The sequence below is a fragment of the Herpailurus yagouaroundi genome, unplaced genomic scaffold (assembly GCF_014898765.1).
Source record: "Herpailurus yagouaroundi ecotype Mexico unplaced genomic scaffold, PumYag 67681, whole genome shotgun sequence".
In the NCBI taxonomy this organism is placed as follows: domain Eukaryota; kingdom Metazoa; phylum Chordata; class Mammalia; order Carnivora; family Felidae; genus Herpailurus; species Herpailurus yagouaroundi.
In genome coordinates, this window is record NW_024420481.1 from 4,953,817 (window position 1) to 4,975,194 (window position 21,378).

General features: G+C 39.3%; 1 pseudogene; it reads right to left on the bottom strand.

Annotated features, from left to right (window-relative positions):
* Positions 1 to 6,890: 6,890 nt before the first annotated feature.
* Positions 6,891 to 6,987, bottom strand: LOC121025599 (uncharacterized; annotated as a pseudogene).
* Positions 6,988 to 21,378: the final 14,391 nt, after the last annotated feature.

The following is a 21,378-nucleotide window of genomic DNA, read 5'->3' on the forward strand; positions in this document are numbered from 1 at the left end:
CTTGCACTTTTTTGAGCTCTTATCATTCTAATTGGGGCCAGAAACCAGGTCTCTGTGTTGTTCACCACTATATCTCTAGCATTTAACAGTGCCTGGCACATAGTGGGTGCTCAATAAATATTTGGTATTTGAATGAATAGTTGTCCTCATGGCTGTCTTGAAAGTTCTCATGGGTTTCCTACCCTACTGAGGAATGCCTCTAGGCTCTCTGCATGTCTCCTTGCCTAATGATTGTCACTAAAACCTCCTTATTTTATATTTTATTCCCTCAGGGATTCTCAAAAGAGGGATTTTAACCAATAAGATTAATAGTTTCCATCACTACATTAATCCAGTTCCAGCCAGAAAAAAGAAAACTAATCCAAGTGGTTGAAACAGAGGGGATTATATACAGAGAACTGGTTACACAGATGATGGAGTACATATAAGGGCAGTCTTATCTCCCAGATTAAGAATATGTTGAAAGTGGCTTTTTAATAGACAATTCTGTTATAAGCTCACATGATCTAAAGCTTGGACAGAATCTTAAATGTCATTCAACTCAAACTCATCAGATGGCTGTTGTGTCATAGTTGTCTCTATTGCCTACCTACTGCAATATCTCTTCTCCTTTTTCTCCTTAGGTATAGAATGCTAATTTTCAGATGGATACCTTTCATCCAGAATAAAAGATTCTATTTTCCTGCATGCCTTGCAGCTAGCCAAGGCCATGAGACTTTTAGGCAGTGATATGTAAGCAAAAGTTTAATGTGGGACTTTCAAGAAGGCTTCTAAAATGGAGTTGGCACATTTAAGGACGGGGGGGTGTCCCTTTTTGTTTTTGTGAATTTCCTCCTTCTTCAGGCCTACACTGAGGATATGATGGTTGGAACTCCAAGAGACCATGATGAATCCATGAGGGTAAAAGACAAATGATAGGATGATACAATAGAAGGATGGGAATCTAGGTCTGTGATGATACCATGGAGTTAACCCTGCAGCTTTGGACTGTTTACCTCCAAACATCTTTCTCATGAGAAGGAAATACTCTTCTATATTATTCAAAACCATGCCTTATTTTCTGATTTTTTTTTTTTGCTTTCTTTATGTTATATACACCTGATACAACCTGAACTGATTAAGCTATATTGTTTAATTGCATCTGGAACAAGTGGTCATTTAACTTTGACTTGAATACTTCCAGTGTGGAGAACTTACTAACCTTTGAAGTGGTCTGTCCATTTTGGGACAGCTATTACTATTAGGAACTTTTTTATTGAGCACAAATTTGTATTAATGTAGAGTCCACCTATCGGTTCTAGAACAGCTTTGGAGGTCACAACTTTCTTGTCCTTTTTTCATTTGTCAGATGTTTTAAGAAGTGCTCATGTTCCTTTGAGTTGGCTCATCTTCAGGACAAATATCTCTAATTCTTTCAATTAGCCCTCACAAGACATGGTTTTTTTCATTTCAGAAAACTTAACCTATGGGGCGCCTGGGTGGCTCAGTCAGTTAAGCCTCTGACTTCGGCTGGGTCATGATCTCACGGTTCACAGGTTTGAGCCCTGTGTTGGGCTCTGTGCTGACAGCTCAGAGTATGGAGCCTGCTTTAGATTCTGCATCTCCCTCTCTCTCTGCCCCTCCCCTGTTCATGCTGTGTGTGTGTGTCTCTTTCTCAAAATAAATAAAAACATTAAAAATAAATAAATAAGTAAATAAACAAACAAACTTAACCTAGCTTTATGTATATGTTCACTCAACAATGCTTGTGGAATAGAGCTCCAGGCTATAAGATTCAGTTGTGTTGACTACAGTCCTATTTATTTAATAGATTCAATTGAATTTAAAAAAAGGTACTTTTTACTTGCTCTGCACCAAATTAATAGCCTGCAGTTTACATAATGGACCTGCCTGTTCTTGGTGGGCTAAAATCTGGGTTAAAACAAACATGATCATTTAATCCTACACTATATTATAATCAGTGTGTGCAGCAAAAGACTTAAAGTTTTAATTCATTATTAACCACACTGTGCACAAACCAGCTTCTCCTTTTACGTAGTAAGAGGCAACATTCCAGAGTCATTAGCTGTTGCTTAATCTGATTAAACAAAGCTGCCTTCTTAAATGTTTTCTGTGGAAGTAGCCAATTCAGACTGTCAGGTTCTCATCTCCAGGACTGTTTAACAGTTATCAATCACTTCTAAAGGGAACATACTCTAGTAGTCTACTCAGAAATGATGTTCTATATGCATTTAAATAACTTTACAGATTTCAAAATGTTTGTCTAAGAGTTTTGTTTGTCCCCCTACCACCCCCAATAAAACAACACTGGCAAAAGTAATTGAGTCTTACCTGTCAAATTCAGTAAACTAATATTTTTTATTATTTCATCTGACATCTCTGTGGTATTCAACATTGTTGACTAATACATTTTCAAAATTCGCTCTTCTCTCAGTTGCTGACACCACACCCCTACCGATTCTTCTTCTTTGTGTCCATTCCTTAGTCTTCCTCTGATCACCCCTTAATTGTTGCTGTTCTCCGGAGCCCTGACCATAATCCTCTGTGTTCCTTACTTTATACCTGTTCCCTGGGCAATCCCATATGCTTCTGCAGTATCGGTGTAGACTGATGACTTTAATGTCTGTATCTCCAGTTCTAACCTTTCTTTTTTGAGCTCCAAACCAATATTCAGCTGACAACAGGGGCAGCATTACCTTGGTGACTTAGAGGCACCATAAACCATATATTCTCAAAACTCATCACCTTCCCCTCCAACTCAGATACTCAAGAAAAAATCTGAGAATAAGCTCTTTCTTACTTTTCTATAGTTATTCCTCCCAACAACCATGTCATGTAAGTATTATTATCCTTATCTATCATCTATCTATCATCTATCTATCTATCTATCCCCATTTAGATATGTGAAAACTGAGGCTCAGAGTAGTTAAGCAGTGTGCCCACAAGTTCCTCAGCTACTACATGGCAGATTCTAATGCATTTCAGTCTGATTCTGGAGTTGGAACTCTCAAACAACTATGTTAAATTCCCCTTATTAGCAGATTCTGTTATAGGATATTTTGTCTTCATATTGAAAATTAGAGAACAGGACCCTGAGGAAAGGAACACTTAAGAGAAATGGGTTATTGGTGTTCCTGGGTGAGCATCTGGCTCCTGATTTCAGCTCAAGTCATGATCTCATGGTTCGTGAGACTGAGCTCCACATCAGGCTCTATGCTGACAGTATGGAGCCTGCTTGGAATTCTCTCTCTCTCTCTCTCTCTCTCTCTCTCTCTCTCTCCTCTACCCCTCCCCTGCTCATGTGTGCATGTGTGCACTCTCCCTCTCTCTCAAAATAAATAAACAATTAAAAAAAGAGAGAAAAGAGTTATTGAGGTGAGTAGTTAGGAGGAAAGGTAAGATCCCGGAGTATCCTGGTAGAAACAGAAGCTCAAGAAGGGTAGGTAGCAAATGGGAGTAGAGGGAAACAGTGAATAGAACCAGGGCAGCAGGGCAGGAAAGTCCTGAGGTCAAAATTATCTTCCTTAAGGTATTGTGGTGAGACAACTGACCTTACTCAGTTTCAGTCCTGCCTGGAGGTCAATACTTTCTGGGTAGGAAAGGAAAAACATTTTGGTAATCCCAAACTTGGATTCCCATATAACCTGTTCTGAATTCAAAGGCCTATTGATTGATATACACAACTAGTAAACATGATGAATAGTTGTTGGATATACTAAACGGCAATTAATTTGGAACAGAACCAAAGGTACACTTTTTGTAGCAAGTTCTGCCATAAAACTTATAAGCAAATTGAGAGAGTAAAATAATTATTCTCCAAATATTGTTTTCAACTCATTTTGGTTAAGCCTCTTTCTATTGCTGTCATTTTTATTCTTTCCTCTCCATCTTTCTTTCACCATTTTTTCCTTCAGGATTTAAAGTGAGCATTCCTGTTAGGAATGGAACTCATATTCAGTACGTGAAAGGCATTGGGATAGCAAATTTCTTTAATCTCTCAATATTCTATGAGTACCTCTTGCTTGACTAAATTTCTGTATTCCAACAGTGTTGATTGTAAGACAAATCCTATTTACTATTACCTCACATTAGAACACTGGAGATGTGTTCCCATGAGCAACTCTTCCCCCTTGCCAAATGAAATGTGTTACAAATACTGAGTTATCTGTCAAGAAGAATTTCTTATTCCCATGATTATTTCAGGGGGGTATTGTTTGGGGTCTCTTTTCTGCCATAGGTCCATTGTTCATTTTATCCTTCTTTAGGAAAAAGATTTATCCTAAGCCTTATTTGAGCATACATCTTGACTCTTTCTATGGATCTAAATACCATCTAGGAAGTATAGGTGTGATGCTATATCTCATCACTAAGTACTATGTTTTAACACAAGGTATTCATTCCAGCATGAAAATTCCTTATGTTACATTCACAGATACTTGAAAAAGTAAATGACCTTTAAAAATTCAATTATCCATATTAGATTTCAGGTAAAGTGAATTTATTTAGAACAAGATATCATTTTAGTTAAAGCTCAGGTTTCTATCACCCCCTTCTAACAACATTGTCAAAATGCTTTCGTGTGGCTTAGGGTTTCATGTATAAAAAGTTAGAAAAAAGCCAAATACTTAGTCCCCATTTGCTACTGATTTCTTTTTGAGATGACTGCGGCCATAGGGGGCTTCACGAATTGATAAAACATAGAACTGAGGATTTCTTTCTTGTGTTTCAGTTTCTGAATGTCATATTTGTTATCCTCAGACAAGCTACACAGCCTCTGGGTTGTTACATTGAAAACAATAATCTATCATTATCCTATTTCCTCATAGTATTGTTAAAAAACAAAATTAAACTGAGTAAATTTGAAGATCTAGTTGGCTTTATTAAATCGTTCCTGAATCAAGCAGCATCCCTTCTAGCAAGTAGAGAGATCCTCTAAGGAGTCTGTCCAAAAATAGCAGGTTTTTAAGGAAGGAGGGTAGGACAAGGACGTTATTAGAGAAAGAAAAGAAAGGATTTTCTGGCCAGATCACCTTTCCTTAGGGGGAAAGGCAGAGGGTTTTATCATGCATATTACATCATCCTCCTTTGGGGGGTGGGGATGGAGGGCCCTGGTGCAGATTACCACAGTAGTGCTGACCAGAAAATTTCTGACTAACCTGTTAAAACTACATTTCTGGGAGAGATTGAAACTGCAAAATAGATTAGGTGTTAAATCCTGGTTTGGCAATTTGGCATAGCATAAGTGCTCCATCTTGGGCCTGTGTGTGTGTGTGTGTGTGTGTGTGTGTGAGTGTGTGTGTGTTTTAACAGTCTTATGTGAATTTATGGATTAATGATCAGAAAATCTTTTGAGATTCATGGATGAATCTGGCTGCTAAAGCTGTCTCAGGCATTCAACTAGTTTATGATATAACCAGTTTATGCATTCTGAATGTTCATATCCTTTCTCTGAATTATTTTGTTCCTTTCTCATGTTTTTATAAAAATTTAAAACCTTCCTCATTGAATCATATCAGTATTCCCTATAGCCTAAGATTCTACCTTCAACTCTGGCAGGAAGAGAAATTTTGGTGGGAAGATAGATATGTTTGCTTTTCATGACATCAATCTTAAAAGTTTAGGAACACTCCCTAAAAATCCTAACTACTCCCCAATTCATTAAGGATCTGTCATACATAAATGTATGTATTAAATACTTAATATCATTATTAAGTATTTTATATTTGGACCACTGTATTTTCCTACATGCTGATAAACAAGTAATCTGACTAATCTTTATACATTGAATTGCTTGATTTATTAACAGAATAAGTTGGGTGTTTGGTATTTTATAGCTGCAGCCAAAGGCACACAAAATAAACAAACTGAATAGGGAAAACATTTGTGACAGTTAGGCCTAAGGGCACTGTCAAGCTCTCCTGCCATTCAAGATCCCTTTTCAGGGAAACCAAAGGGCATGACAGGACCAATTGTCAAATCAGGCTAGCATCAAATATCAGTAACCAAAGAAAAATGTAGGGACTGATGGCAGACCTGGGTGAGGAACTAAGTACCAGGTGGTATTGTAATGCCCCCCAATTTCGAATCCGAGAGACCACCAAGGAGCAGATGCCGATGCAAACGCACGAGGGTTCATTTGCAAGCTCGAGCTTGGGCCCAAGTATACCTGACACAGCAGAGCAGGGACTTGGACCCCTAGATTAAGAGGCGTAGCATTTTTATAGGGGCCAGTGGCCAATGAGATTGTAACACACACAGAAAGTTGCATAGTCATGTCAGTCCACACGCAGGTGGCCAATTGAATTACAATTTACCCTATAGTAACTGTTTGAACTAGCCTATCACTCTGGTCAGAATTGGCGCGCAAGTTTGGCGGGCAAAAGGCTGGGTTTAAGAATTGGCGCGCAAGTTTGGCGGGCAAAAGGCGGGGTTTACATTCTTTGGTGGTTAGGGGTTCCTCATTCTTATATGAGCCGGTTTCCAGTAAGGGTGTGCTCAGCGGCTTGACTAGGGTGGGGGAATGTCTTAAGCAATAAGTAGGTCATGTGAGGGTTATACATGAGATGGTGGGTGTAGCACAAAATGGAGTTAGTCTTGCTCTGCTTGTCCAGAGGTAGGGGATTTTTGTTAAATTCCTTGGGTCCCACAGTATTAGACATATATGTGAGTTTAAATGACCTCTCTAACCATACCACATGTAAACTGGACGGTCATTTAATTTCAAGATAAGAGTTAAGATAGTGTTGCAGGATTCTTTTACCTCAGTACCCGGTATTCTTTGTCTCTAAGCTTCGAAGAATGAAGAGGTGGGCACAGAATAAAAGGAGCAGCAGGCAAAAGTTTATTAGAATATAAGATTAGAAAGTAAGAATATTATGAAAGCTCTCTTTACAGAGAGGGGGCATTTGAGTGTCATCCTTGCATAGAGGCCATGCTAATCTTCTCTGTATCCCCCCAATTTTTAGTATATGTGCTGCCGAAGGGAGCAGAGAGACGGGACATTTGAAAGTGAATGCCCACGACTGTAGGCAAGGGACTTTCTTTTATAAGGATTTGGTCTTGGGAGGGGTGGGCCCTTCCCTTCCCCCTCATTCCTTCTCAGATTCTACCCTTATTGGCCTGATAACTCTATGTGCTGGGTTGTCCATTCCTGATTGGCTCGATTCCATTGTGTGACGAGTCAGACTATGGTCATACTGGCCCTCATATATCATAAGTTTTATGGTTTACTTATTTTAGTTAGATATTTTGATTGTTAAATTCCTGAGGGGAACCTGAGGGGGAGTAGGTAGTGTCCCTTACATTCTTAAGAGGAACCTTAAGACTGAAGGAGTTTACTCAAGCCAGACATTTCCAGAAGAAATGTCTTAAAATGTGTTTTTCCCCACCCAGACACCTTTAAAAGCCTAAGCATCTCCCTTTTTGCCTATTTTATCCCATCTTTCTCTATCATAATAGGAAACTCCCGTGGTCTGGGCCATATGCTTCCAGATGATTTAGTTAGACAAAATCACTCATTTAAATTGGGTGAAGAGGGAAGGAGGGGATATTAATAGAAGTGTAAAATCCCAAACTAGCAAAGAAATGGAACTAGCTAATCATTATTAACCAGACTTCATATGGAGTATTAGATTTCTTTTGGAAACTGATGGGGAAATGGTGGGGTTCAGAGCGAATGGTAAAGAAAGAATTCTTGAGATGTCTTTGGTGCAGAAGATGGTTTTATTAAAGCATGGGGGCAGGACCTTTGGGCAGAAAGAGCTGCATTGGAGTTGTGAGGGTGACTGATTATATACTTTCAATTTGGGAGAGGGTTAGAGATAGTGTCTCAAAGGAATTTTGGAAGCAAGATTTCTAGGACCTTGAGGGGGCTAGCTATTGTTAGGAAAAAGTCATTTATTACTATCTAGTAAAACCTTAGTCATAACACCCTTTAGATATATATCAGTGGGCCATATGCTTAGAGGATGATTGCTAACATATACCTTTGGGGGGGGGTGGTAGAAATAAAGGAAGTTTCCAAAGGAATGTTTTATGTTAAAGGAGGCTTATAGGATCCTGGAAGTTGGGATAATGTTAAACTAAGGTTGCCTTTTGCCCTTAGCAAAGTATTAACATTGAGGCAGTTGAATTCCTAGAAGGTCACACTGCTTGTCTTAAGGACTGGTCAATGGACTGTAAATTGTAAGGAAATTTAATGTTTTTATTTTGCCTTTGTTCCCCACATCAGAAATCATCCTTTAAAGAGATATGATCAGGGCGCCTGGGTGACTCAGTTGGTTAAGTGTCCGACTTCAGCTCAGGTCATAATCTCACAGTTTGTGAGTTCAAGCCCTGCATCGGGCTCTGTGCTGACAGCTCAGAGCCTGGAGCCTGTTTCAGATTGTGTGTCTTCCTCTCTCTCTCTCTCAAAAATAAACATCAATATTTTTTAAAATAATTATAAATTTCAAAATAAATTAATAAATTATATGACTTCCTCAAATTCCATGTGGTTCTGGAAACCCACACATCCAGAGCCAAAGTGACTGTCATTAGCAATCTCTGCTAACCAAGGGCTGGCCTCTTCGGGTACTTCCTTGGAGTGTGTTTCAATATGACAGGGACTGCAAATTTTTCGGGTGTAAACTACAGTTCTCCAAAAGGGAACTGAGTAGACAAATTATGCAACGTGGGGCATGTAAGGGCCCATCCAGCCCTGATTGTGTGTGGGCACCTGGGTGGCTCAGTCGGTTGACCATCTGACTTCGGCTCAGGCCATGATCTCATGGTTCATGAGTTTGAGCCCCGCTTTGGTCTCTGTGCTGACAGCTCAGAGCCTGAAGCCTGCTTCTGATTCTGTGTGTGTCTTTCTCTGCTCCTTCCCAGCTTGCACTCTCTCAGAAATAAATAAACATTAAACTTTTTTTTTTTTAAATAAAGGGATATGATCAGACTGGTGCCCTTTCAGAAGAGGATTACCAGGGGCTCCTGGGTGGCTTAGTTGGTTAAGCTTCTGACTCTTGATTTTGGCTCAGGTCATGATCTCACCATTCCTGAGATTGAGCCCTTTTGTGGGACTCTGAGTTGACAGTGGGGAGCCTGCTTGAGATTCTCTCTCTCCCTCTCTTGTTGCCCTCTCCTCTCTACTTTCTCTTCCTCTCTCTCTCTCTCTCAAAATAAATAAATAAACTTAAAAAAAAATAAAGAGGATTACCAGTGCGATGAAGGGATTGCAAGCCACGACATAGGGAACCCAGGATACTGAATTTGGAGTGAAATGCAAACTGGGCAGCCGCTCTGGAAAACAGTGTAGAGGTTCCACAAAAATTAAAAATAGAACTGCCTATGACACAGCAATAACACTGTTAGGAATGTACCCAAGGGATACAGGAGTGCTGATGCATAGGGGCACATGTACCCCAATGTTTATAGCAGAACTTTCAACAATAGCCAAATTGTGGCAAAAGCCTGAATGTCCATCAACTGAAGAATGGATAAAGAAGATGTGGTTTATATATACAATGGAATACTACTTAGCAAAGAGAAAGAATGAAATCATGCCATTTGCAGCAATGTGGATGGAACTGCAGGGTATTATGCTAAGTGAAATAAGTCAGGCAGAGAAAGGCAGGTACCATATGTTTTCACTCATATGTGGATATTGAGAAACTTAACAGGAAGACCATGGGGTCAGGGGGAAGGGGGAAAAAGTTACAGAGAGGGAGGGAGGCAAACCATAAGAGACAGTTAAGGACTGAGAACAAACTTAGGGTTGATGGGGGTTGGGGGACAGGGGAAAGTGGATGATGGGCATTGAGGAGGGCACTTGTTGGGATGAGCACTGGGTGTTGTATGGAAGTCAATTTGACAATAAATTATATTTAAAAAAAATACAACATACAGTAAAAAAAAAAAAAACGAGTGAAGAAATGTTTAGGGAGGGCTCCTTCATTCCCAAGGCATTAAATTTGTTCTGTGTGGCTACTTATGACAAATCTAAGAGCAGATTTCAGTTCAATATCAACTGGAAGCTGTCCTAACAAGAAAGGGAAGCCTTGATAGTGTTTCCTATTTTTGTTGGTCTTCAAGTACATAGATATAGGGCAGGAAGGGGATGAGAGGATTCCTGAAGTGTATGAATGTTAGGATCAAGTTAGTTGTTGGTAGAGTATTGGATCTGTATGACTAGTTAATAAAGATTTAAAAAAAAATTGAAAGTACCAATCAATATAGATCTCTAACTTTTAATTTTTTTAACCAAGTGAGGCCTTATGAGGTTTTTGGGATAACATATTTTAGCAATGGATAATACTTTTATTCTCTTCTTGAGTGAAACCCACTGAAAATTGGAGCCAGGTTGCCTGAGTCTGAATATAGACTGTGCCACTTACCAGCTGAATGACCTTAGGAAAATTCCTTTAAATTTTTGTGCCTTAGTTTTCTCATCTGTAAAATGGGATAATAATACCTACCTCAAGTGTAAAGCATGTGAACCGTGCCTTGTTCATAATAAGCGTTCCATAAGTGTTACCTATTGGCTCTTAATTGAGATATAGGTATAGGAGTCAGCTGGAAGATAAAGGATCACTGCTAGCACTGATAAAGCAGAAACAGAGATTGTAGCTTTAGATCCGCAGCCAAGTGGGTATGCTAATACATTATCCCTGTTCAGCTTCCCCACCTGGTCATTGTCCCAGCTGAGCAACCATAGATCTTCTCTGTAGGAGTTAGTACCTTTCCTGTTTGGCACAGAATGTGAACATATATGAACAAGATGGCTCCAGAAAGTGAGAAACTCAGAAGGGGCCAAGTAGAAGATGCTCAGTTCCTTCTTTCAAACTTATTAAATCAAATAATTCACTTCTCCTCCCATGAGAGGAGTAAATGAGGGATAAAAGAGGAGTATTATTTGAGTGGAGCCCTCTCCCCATGGATATCTAAGACAAGAAATGAAGGTTCACCCTCTAATGAGGACGCTAAGGAAAAAAACAACTACCATTTCAAACACCATCATGTCATATCCCCAAAATAGAATAAAGCAAAGTTTTTTATAGCCTTCTACCACATTGCCCTTATTTTTCACAGACCTGAAAAATTTCATTAGGATTTGGCACTAGTCCCTGGACAAGCCTTTGGGAGCCACTAAACTAGATGACTTTTAAGATACTTCTAACCATGAGATGTTATAATTCTATGATAGAATTGCATTTGTACCTGGACTGCAGAAGAGAACCAAGGGACTAAACCTGGGTCGGGGACAGGCAGATCCTGAAAATGTGTTTGTGAAAGGGTTGGTAGAGCAGGGCATTTTTCTCCTTGGAATCCTTAATCATATTTCTGTACTATCAATACGAAGAAGAATTTATCTAAAAGGCCAGAGGCTTATTGTGAGAAGATCTTGATGTTGAACCTCTGTGCCCAAGTTTGGGCTTTGGGATTTTTCATTGCCAGCCTATGCACCATGATACTTGGAATAAAAGACAGATACATCAGTTTCAGCGTCTCTCTCAGTAATAACATTTCAAATGTGTTTATTTCTTTGTCTTAATATTTTATTACCGGCTTGTTTTTCTCCTCATCCCACATGTGGTCCCACTCCCCCTACCCCTTGTGAATGGATGAAGCTACATTGCAGCAAATTGAAATAGAAAACCACATATCCAGGGTGATTTATCATTAATGTGAAATTCTATCCTAACCTGAAAGTCGAGGAGCAAGAATCCCAAGCTATTTCAAAATTCATATTACAAGACAGACAATCAGATGCCCCTAAACCACAACATCTTATACTCTATTAATCGTACACTGACAGAGCCCTTTGGTTGCATTTGTATTTCCAAATAAATACAAACATATGTCACCATTTTTTATTGATTTTGGACTTTACTAGGAAGGAAATGCTGTTAAATTATAATAAATGGTGTCAACTAAAACAAATAACATAAAACCCATTAAGAAGGCATTTATTGCAGAACTTGGTTTGATTTGTTGGCGTCGGTTGAAATCATGTCAAAATAATGTCTTCGGAAACCAAATAAAAATTTGCTTGCAAATTTGTCTGCAGAAAGCATTTCTACAGCATAAAAATCCTTAAGAATCAATATGGTTTTATTCAGTATGCAAATATACCGAAAAGCGTTACAGCAAAAATTCCATTGCTGAATTATACGATAGTGTTAGTGAATTAATAAATAATAATAAATGATAAATAATATAGTGACTGAATGAGATAATACATTTATGAAGAAGTAGAGGGAGAAAAGATTAAGGGGATAGGCTTGGGAGAAGATCAATTTTCAGATAAGCTAAACTAACATTTTATATTCAGAAAAATTAATGGAGTTTGGTTCTGTAACTCAAGAAGTCCAGTTAAACTAAATTTCACTGCAGCCTTTAAATAGGGAAAGGAGATGCAAAATGCCTACTTCTGAAGTGATAACCATTTGAGTTCTAATATTAGTCAGCCTGCATCTGTAATTTGCATAACTGTGTTTGCCTTCCAGGTAATTGGGAATTTAATTGCTATCAGAATAAAATTTGAGTCTTACTTCCAGATGATGTCAGTGCAATGTATCCTAGTGTGCAGTTTTGAGAGTCACTGTAATTAGGCAAATGAGAGGGCTGCATTTGGAGTTGGGATTCAATATAAAATCAAAAAGAGTTTATTTTCAGTATACCCTAGGTCCTTTTCTGCAACAAACCTCTTTGTCCTTTCACTGCCTTCCAGGATGCAGTTAACAAAAAAATGCCTCACCTGTATTGCTGAAGCTGAGTCTACCTTTGTTTGGCCCTCTCTTCTCCTCCCCCTGACACAGAGCCATCTTACTTTCCACCCTACTTCTAATCTCATTCCTGGTATGTTTAAAGGAGCTAATTTGATACACGAGTCAATGTCTTTATTCGTTATTTCTCCCAGGTAGTTTATTTTTATTTTTGCAAAGTAATACAATAATAATAATAACAAGACCAAAATAAGCTGAATATCCATCACCAACTACTACCACCATAGTTTCATAAATGAAAGGGCACTTTAATAGCCTTTCCCACTGCAATGAAAGTAGGAAGGATATAATTGCATAATAAAGGACAATCCTTTTAATTGAACACGTTTAGCTTTATGACAAACTCTCATTACATTGACCTTATTTTTCTAATTTTGTGAAGAAAATCAGTGAGACTTCATCACAGACTAACACTATTTTGCAAACTGGTGTTTGAAAAAAAATTTTTTTTAACTTGGTAGCATTGCTGTGGTGTTCAGTAAAGAGGGCTGTGTTTCTTGTTACTGACTTTCTGTGATGGAGTGAAGTATGGTTATGGAATAGAGCAGAAAAGGCTGTGGGGCTCATCTTAGGTGTTGGAGAGTAACCAGAGGCTGTGGGGGTAAAGTAGAAAGAAAGCATGGGGCATAGGAAAGACAAGTAAGACCTGATCAGTGGGGAAGGGTAGCACAGGCGTCATAGGGATTTTACAAACCTGGCAGTTCGAGGAAGAATGCCTACAGGTTCTTTTCCTGGTTCTCCCAACCTGTCCAATGTGAACGGTTGGAGTTACAGGGTTTTGGATGGTGGGGTTGGCCTTTTGCTGTCCACATCTCACTGTGCAGCCAGCTTCCTTTTCTCAATGATCGGATACTGCAATCCCTCTTCCTCTATAAGGCACCATTGATATTACCAGATTCCAGGCTGGCAAGACAGCATTTCAAAATTGATTTGAATTTTTCAAAGTGTTTTGTAAGCAAAGTCTTTTAGAATCAGGGAGAGCGAAGTTGCTAAATTATGTATATGTTATATGCACATCGTATATTTTTATGTGTATCCAACTTCCAATACCGGTTTCTTTTTTTCTTCCTTTGCTAAAAAAGGACCAAAAGAACTAAATCAAAGCTTGAACTAAGTGCTGTCAGGGTTCTGGCTTTGGGGGTTGTTAGAAGCTTTGTGAGGAAAAATCCAACAGAACAATGCCCTGTTGTTAGCTGTAAGTGAAATCCAGAGACCATCAGAGGGAGTACTTTAGCTGCTGTGAAAGGGCTCAGAGGGAGACAGGTAGTAAATGTACAACAAACAATCCAATGTCAGAAATGATCACTATTGCAAAATGAGACTGAAAACCTATTTTTTTTTTTTTTTGCAATTTCTACTGAGGAAGTCCTAACTCCAGCCATGGCCAATATTTGCTGGATGATTCTTTGAATCTGGCTAATGTGGAATTTTGCAAGGACAAAGAGGATTTGCTCACTAACCAGTAAGAGAGGTACTGGTCATGCATGCTTAAATGTTCTGGTCTTTAATAATACCAATTTAATGAAGATGATGTTATGCATTTTTAATTGTTCACCTATAATTTGACATTAGCCATGCCTTTCTGACAAATATGAAGATTTGTTGGCCAGCACTGATGTTATCTGAAACTTAGGTCTTTATATTGTCAGTTCCTCCCCACATTTCCTTTGCCTTTGCCTTCCCTTGTGCCTTGGTACTCTTTTGATGGGCCCTGCTTGCAGCCCAGACCACACCCTACCCTATTCCTAAATCAGTTTTTTAAATGACAGAAAATATTCCAGCAATCTGGGACCTCTTTAATGGAGCTTGAAACACTGAGCCAGGAATGAGCTTTATGCATTCATTCTGCCCCTGAATTGCAGTGTTCCCCACTGCTCTTTCTAGGTGACTTTTGCTTTAATCTCTCATTTTATCCAGTTTATCCAGTGGTTCTGCCTTGTTACCTTCCAGGACTGTGTCCCCACCCTACATCTTGCTAACTTCCTGTCAATCTTCTTTCCCTAGGCTCTGCTCCAGCCCACTCCTTGATACTTTACCAACTGGCAAGATATGGACAAGTCATGATGATGACAGACACTATGCTTGTCTTCTGGGTTGGAAACTTTCTAGAATTTCTTGTTGCAGGATTGGATCTCCTCCTTCTGACCATTGTTTGAATCTGTAGACACTGCTCTGGAAATCTCAACTGTCCTGGCTGAGGCCAGCCTCTGCATTCTGGTCAGTTTTCCTCAGCACCTATCCTAGTTAATGGGTCTTTGCTTCATCCAGCCTCCTTTTCCATCACAGTCTGTGGCTGAATCCATCTATGATTTGTCTTTGTAGGTGGTGTGATGGATACTACAAAAAGCTGTATCCCTGAAATGTCTATCTCTGATATCTGCAATTTATTATTATCAGATTCAGCTCTTTGAGATAGGGGATTGTGTCTATAGCAGGCATCTATAAAAATGCATATATTCCAGGTATCTTTGTAAGGGTAGATTAGGCTAGTTTGTAGTAATCAGTAAACCCAAATAAATATATAATATATCAACACAATAGTTTACTTCATGCTCATATAGCAGTTTGTGTGAGTTCAGGTCAGCAAAAGGTTCTTCTCCCCACAGTCATTTAAAGATCTGGATTTTCCCCCATCTTGTGGCCCCTCAATTCCCTAAGGCCTCATTGGCATCTACACCCAGATGGTGGAAGAGAAGTGTAAGCCTGGAGAGTCAAACACTTTTCTTAAGAGCTTTGGCATGGAGGTGGTGCCTAGACATTATTCTCACATGTCATTTGTCAGAATTCAATCACATGGCCACAACTAATTGTAAGGGAGGTTGGGAATGTTGTCTAGCCATGTTACCAGGGGAAAAAATAAAAGAATAGATTTTGAAGGACAGCTGTCTCTGCCATACCAAATAAGGATAACACACTGATACATTTTTAGCCTCTGATACTTTGACACAGTTTTGTTCATTAAATTGCTAATACTTTAGGAAGCAGATTACAAAAGAATAGGATATAGGCTAGATTAGGGGAGTGAAATAGGAGGAATCAGGGGAATATATTGCCAATATATGGGTCAGTGATGGGAAAGATCAGGCCTCTTTCTTTCTTTTTCTCTTTCTTTTTTAATTAAGTTCTATGCCTAATGTGGGGCTCAAACTCACGACCCCAAGATCAAGAGTCACATGCTCCACTGACTGAGCCACAAAGGTCAGGTTTCTTTGAGGTGACAAATTTTGGGGGACAGGACTCTCAGAAAGCCAGGGCTCAATATGAGGGTACTGGGAAGAGGAGAAACAAAGGGATGGAAACAAATTAAAGGTAAAAATGATGTCTCAGTTTTGTTTCAGGTTAGACTTGATTCTAATATCTATTCAAAATGCTTGCCAAGTCAGGGTCTTCAAAATGTGAATAATCTAATCTTGTGCCTATTTCTGCCAGTAATCTGTCTTTTTCAAGGAGTGGGAACAAAATCCTTCCAAAGCCCTGGTTCTCAGTATGCTCCAGCAGGTTCCTGCTTCTTGTAAGATTTTTCAACTTAGTACCACACCAGAAGAATTAAAAGCCCATCAATTTCATCATTCTTGATCTTTGCTCAGGTCACAGTGAAGCAAAAACTTTCTCTTAACTATCCAGTTGGTGTCAGGCTGCCTACTGGGAGCCTTATTATGTATGAGGCAAATCTTTTCATATAGGTATTGGGTTCTGTTTCCTGTTTGGCCACTTTATACAAACATGACTGACCTCTAGTTCATTTTCATCCTCCCCTCCTCCATAACCCTACAGACTGTGAGAGATTGACCCACGCTGGTGACTTACCCACACATCCTTAACCACTTGGGCTGGAGCATGAGTTGATTCAGCAGAAAAACAGGGAGGTGAATGGGAAGGTGGAGGTTGTCAAGCAGTGAGCCTCAGCTTTTGTCTGCAGAGTTGTTAATGGAGCTGAATCTGATTTGTATTTAGCTGAAAGCACTTTGCAAAGGCAGACAGGAGGCAAAGGTCTGGAGATACAAAGGCATAGAAACCATAGCTTTTGCTTTTTAGCTTGTGTCCTGTATGTTTTCACTGGATGGCAAAAGAATAATTGAAGGTAGAGAGTCGTGGGCAGTCAATCCATCCTGGATGAATAGATTTCTAAGGGTGTTAGTGCCCTGTTATCGGTAGATGGTTATCCATGTAATGTGATGTGAGGAGTGCTCCAAAATATCCTTTTCTTGCAGTGCCTTACATCCTATTATTAAAGATTACCTTTTAAGAACTTTCTTAAGCAGGGGTGCCTGGGTGACTCAGTCGAAGTGTCTGACTTTGGTTCAGGTCATGATCTCATGGTTTGTGAGTTAGAACCCTGCATCAGGCTTGTCAGGTTTTGTGCTGACAGCTGATAGCTCTTAGCCTGGAGCCTGCAGCCTGTAGCTTGCAGCCTGTAGCTTGCTGCGGATTCTGTATCTCCCTCTCTCTCTGCCTTTTCCCCACTTGAGCTCTGTGTCTCTCTCTTTCTCAAAAATAAATAAAACATTACATATTATTACATAATAAACTACATATATAAAAATAAACTATATATAAAATGCTTTAGTATATCTAAAATTGCTTTAGAAAGTATATATATATATACTTTCTAAAGCAATTTTAATAAATGTAGTTTTATATATATATATATAGACTTTAGAAAGTCTATATATAGAGACTTTCTAAAGCAATTTTAATAAATGTAGTTTTATATATATATATACTTTCTAAAGCAATTTTAATAAATGTAGTTTATTTAATAAATACTTGTGTTGCATTTACTATATGCTAGGCCCTATTTAAGGGCCTTATAGATATTAACATACTTATTCCTTTTTATTTCAGAGTCTTCTCTTAACCCTTATACTATTCTGTCTCTCAGAGCATAGGATATTACGTTTATTTTGGAGATGTGTAACCCATTCTAGCAGATATTTTTTACCTAATCATAATATCATGCCTTCTACCTAGTAGAGAACAGGGCTCTGAATGCTTTGAAAGGAAGGGGCATAAATGGGTCTAATGAAACTGTTGCGGGGATGAGGGTATCAGGATAAGGGTCTTGTTAAAGGGCTAGATCCCCCAGTATCTGTGCTCCCTAAACATGCAACATTCAAGAAATACTGCTCTCACTTCTTTCTCCTAGTTTGTATTAATTTGATTCCAGTGATTAACATTTTCAGTCTCACCTCTTGTCTTTATTTTAATTTATTTTGATTTGTTTAGTATACTCAGAGGTGGTACAGGCTGATAAACAGATGGACTCCCATTCACTCAGGGAACAAAGAATGTTTGGGGCTGACTAGGAATCCATGGGTGGCCATCTTAGAACTGGTTTCCAATTCTATATTCAGAGTGGGTGCACCTTGCTTTCCCAGGACAGCTCTGTGGAAGCAGACACAGCAGGATTTCTTCCTCTTGCCTGGCTTCCCTGTGGATGATTTTGTACTAGATGCTGCTCGCTGATCATTCAGAGCTCCCGTTAGCTTTTCCTCATCATGCTTCCTCCACACACTGTATTTTATAGGTGACTGACTGCTTCCTCTACTGGTACCATGTGGCAAAGGGCCACTCTGTCCAAAAATGTTTTCACCTGGGATCACATAGCCCATTGCTTTTAGTCTCCAAAATCCCTGTTTGTGGCTCTTCGAAACCACAATTTCTTGTATTGGACTTCTATGTCTCACTAAATATTCCAAAGAAGTATCTGATAGAAAAGGGGGTGGTGATGATTTTGGCATTACCCCACCAGTCCTTGTCACTGGAACATTTTCCCAAGCTAGATACTACAATTAAGTCCAGCAGTCACGAGAAATCCAAACACCTACTATGCATAGGGTGCTAAATAAGCTACTATATGCTTTAGGCGCTCTGAACTGACTTCGCTATGCCATTACACTCTCAGCTCTTACAGAGAAAAAAGCTAACTTGACTGACAAACAGACTTTTCATTCCCTGTGTGTAAGCAGGGATTCAGCTCCTACACTTCGGCACCAAGCTCGTTGTCCTCATAATTAATGCTAAAAAGAACAGATTTGGAAAGAACACGGGAACAAGAGGCTAAGTCTCCAGAGGGAGCCTTAGAAGTGGACTCGGTGCATTTCCCCCTACACCATTAATCCCCAATGGTCACATGGGGGGAATACAAATGCCCTCCTCAGGCCCTCCAGTTCAATTTCACCATAAGATAATTGACCTATCGCCACTGTAAGGAGCAAAGCCTTGAACAAAGCAGCTGCCAAAAGGACTTTGTCAAGCTGGAAATGAATTATTAATATGGCTCTGAAAGGGAACAGCATCAGAAACCAGGCTCTTTATTATTTACATTAATGAGCTGGAAGACAATGCAGTGAACAAAATCCCAAGTTTGGAGAATGCTACATTTTGAAGTACAACAATGACGGAAGAAACAACAAAATCCAAAAAATGTAAATCCAGACTAATATATCTCTGCACAGAAAGCCCAAAGGGGAAATATATTCAGAGCTGGAAAGGGCTAAAGCAGGGTGTCAAGTCATTACTGAAATTCCCTACTGTCAGTTTGTTTGAGAATGAAGCTCAGATTTAGGAAGAAAAAGTGCCCAGATTGCCTGCTAGACAGACACAATACAATGCACCTATCAAAGGAGGCAGCATTATCTCTATTAGAGATGTGGGCCCAGTACAATAAGCCATTTGTCTCTTATCTGGGTTGAATGATAAATTATTCCAATACAATATCATATTCTGCTCCTCAGATAGATTCCCAGTCTTCACAGCTTCATTGGCAGAGGTATGAATGTATGTGCAGGTTTTCTGTGTACATCCCCTAATGCTAGCTGCTTTCCTTCTGCTGCAGATAGAGCCCTCTTTCCTATTGATAACTTCCCATCCTTGATCACAAATGGTCTTTTGTTTAACCCCCTCTTTCTTCACTCTAGCCATGTATTCTAAATATTTCTGTAAGCCCCAGTCTGGCAATACCAGACTGAGTCCTTGCCTTCACAAGATGCATAACGATTTTCTGAAATGAGAGACAAGGTAATGTTTTGCCCCATTGAATTAGGTCCTCCCCCAAACTGGTGTTTTTATTTTGTTTGAACTGTACTTTGTCCTATACTATATCTCATAGTTTCTGGACATTTGGTCACTTGTCTTCATGTTTGTACCTTTTACCAAGCTTCTAGTTTCTGTCTTATTCTGTCTTTAAGGGTCTGTGACCTCTTGGTTATTGGTTGTGTATTAGGCTTCTGGCCCACTACTTACCCTCACCTTCCCTGTTCCCTTTTGTTATGACTCTACCTTGTTTAGTCTGCTTGGCCCAGACCCATTGCCTGCTCTGGTTTCTAGAACTTGCATAATCTTTACTAAAATTCTGTACTTTCCTGGCCTGCCTTCTCTCCTAGGTAATACTTGGACTTGATATAATGGATACTTTGGAGTGATGCCACTATGGATATTTTTCTTGTACAACTCTGTACTATTTTTTTTTCCAATAATAAGGCTTTGGGTCAATTTGAGGAGAAGGATTGCTGAAGAGTGCGTGTGTGTGTGTGTGTGTGTGTGCATGCGTGCGTGTGTGTGTATATGTGCGCACTTTCACACACACTTAGGGAACCACTTGGAAATTACTTTGATCACTCTTGTTAAATATCTATTGCAGCAAGGCAGGAATTTGAAAATGATCTTAAACATTGTCAATAAAATTGCTTCATAGTGATAGACCTGAGCTAACCTTAAATCTTGAGCCAGGAAGGCCTTTGGCAAAATTTGAGAAAAAGCTTTGATCTGATTTCCCTTCTCTTATTAGTAGATCATAATATAGCACATATGCATATATTTTTTGAAGTAGCACAAATTATGACTGATCATAAATGATCTTTGGCATTTTACAGTTTAAAAGTTGTTTTAAAATACACTATTGTTTAACTGTATGAAATTGTCAATATTTGAACATCTGGACCTACAAAAATGAAACAGCAATTTCATACAACTCACCCTCATAGTTTACAGATGAGGCAGTTGAAGTTTAGTGAGATTAAGTGGCTTCTCCAAGGTCACTCATTTACACACTAAGTAGCGTACTTGGGATTCAAATTTCCCTGTCTCACTTTCATTTTCTCCATTGCTCTTTTGTTTTAAGTTCAAGATTCCCTTAAAAAGCCCTGGATGCAAGTTCCAGAGCTCAAGTATTAGTTTTTTTTTAATTAAAAAAAAAGTTTTTGGGGGGCGCCTCGGTGGCTCAGTTGATTAAGCGTCTGACTTTGGCTCAGGTCATGATCTCATAGTTCATGGGTTTGAGCCCCGCATCGGGCTCTGTGCTGACAGCTCGGAGCCTGGAGCCTGCTTCAGATTCTGTATCTCCCTCTCTCTGCCCTTCCCCTGTTTGCACTCTGTTTTTCTCTCTGAAAAATAAATAAATATTTAAAAAAATTTAAAAAATATTTAATGTTTTTATTTATTTTTGAGAGAGAGAGAGGGAGAGAATGAGCGGGGAGGGGCAGAGAGAGAGGCAGACACAGAATCGGAAGCAGGCTCCAGGCTTCCAGCTGTCAGCACATAACCTGACATGTAGCTGGAACCCAAGAACCATGAGATTATGACTTTAGCCAAAGTCTGACACTTAACCGACTAA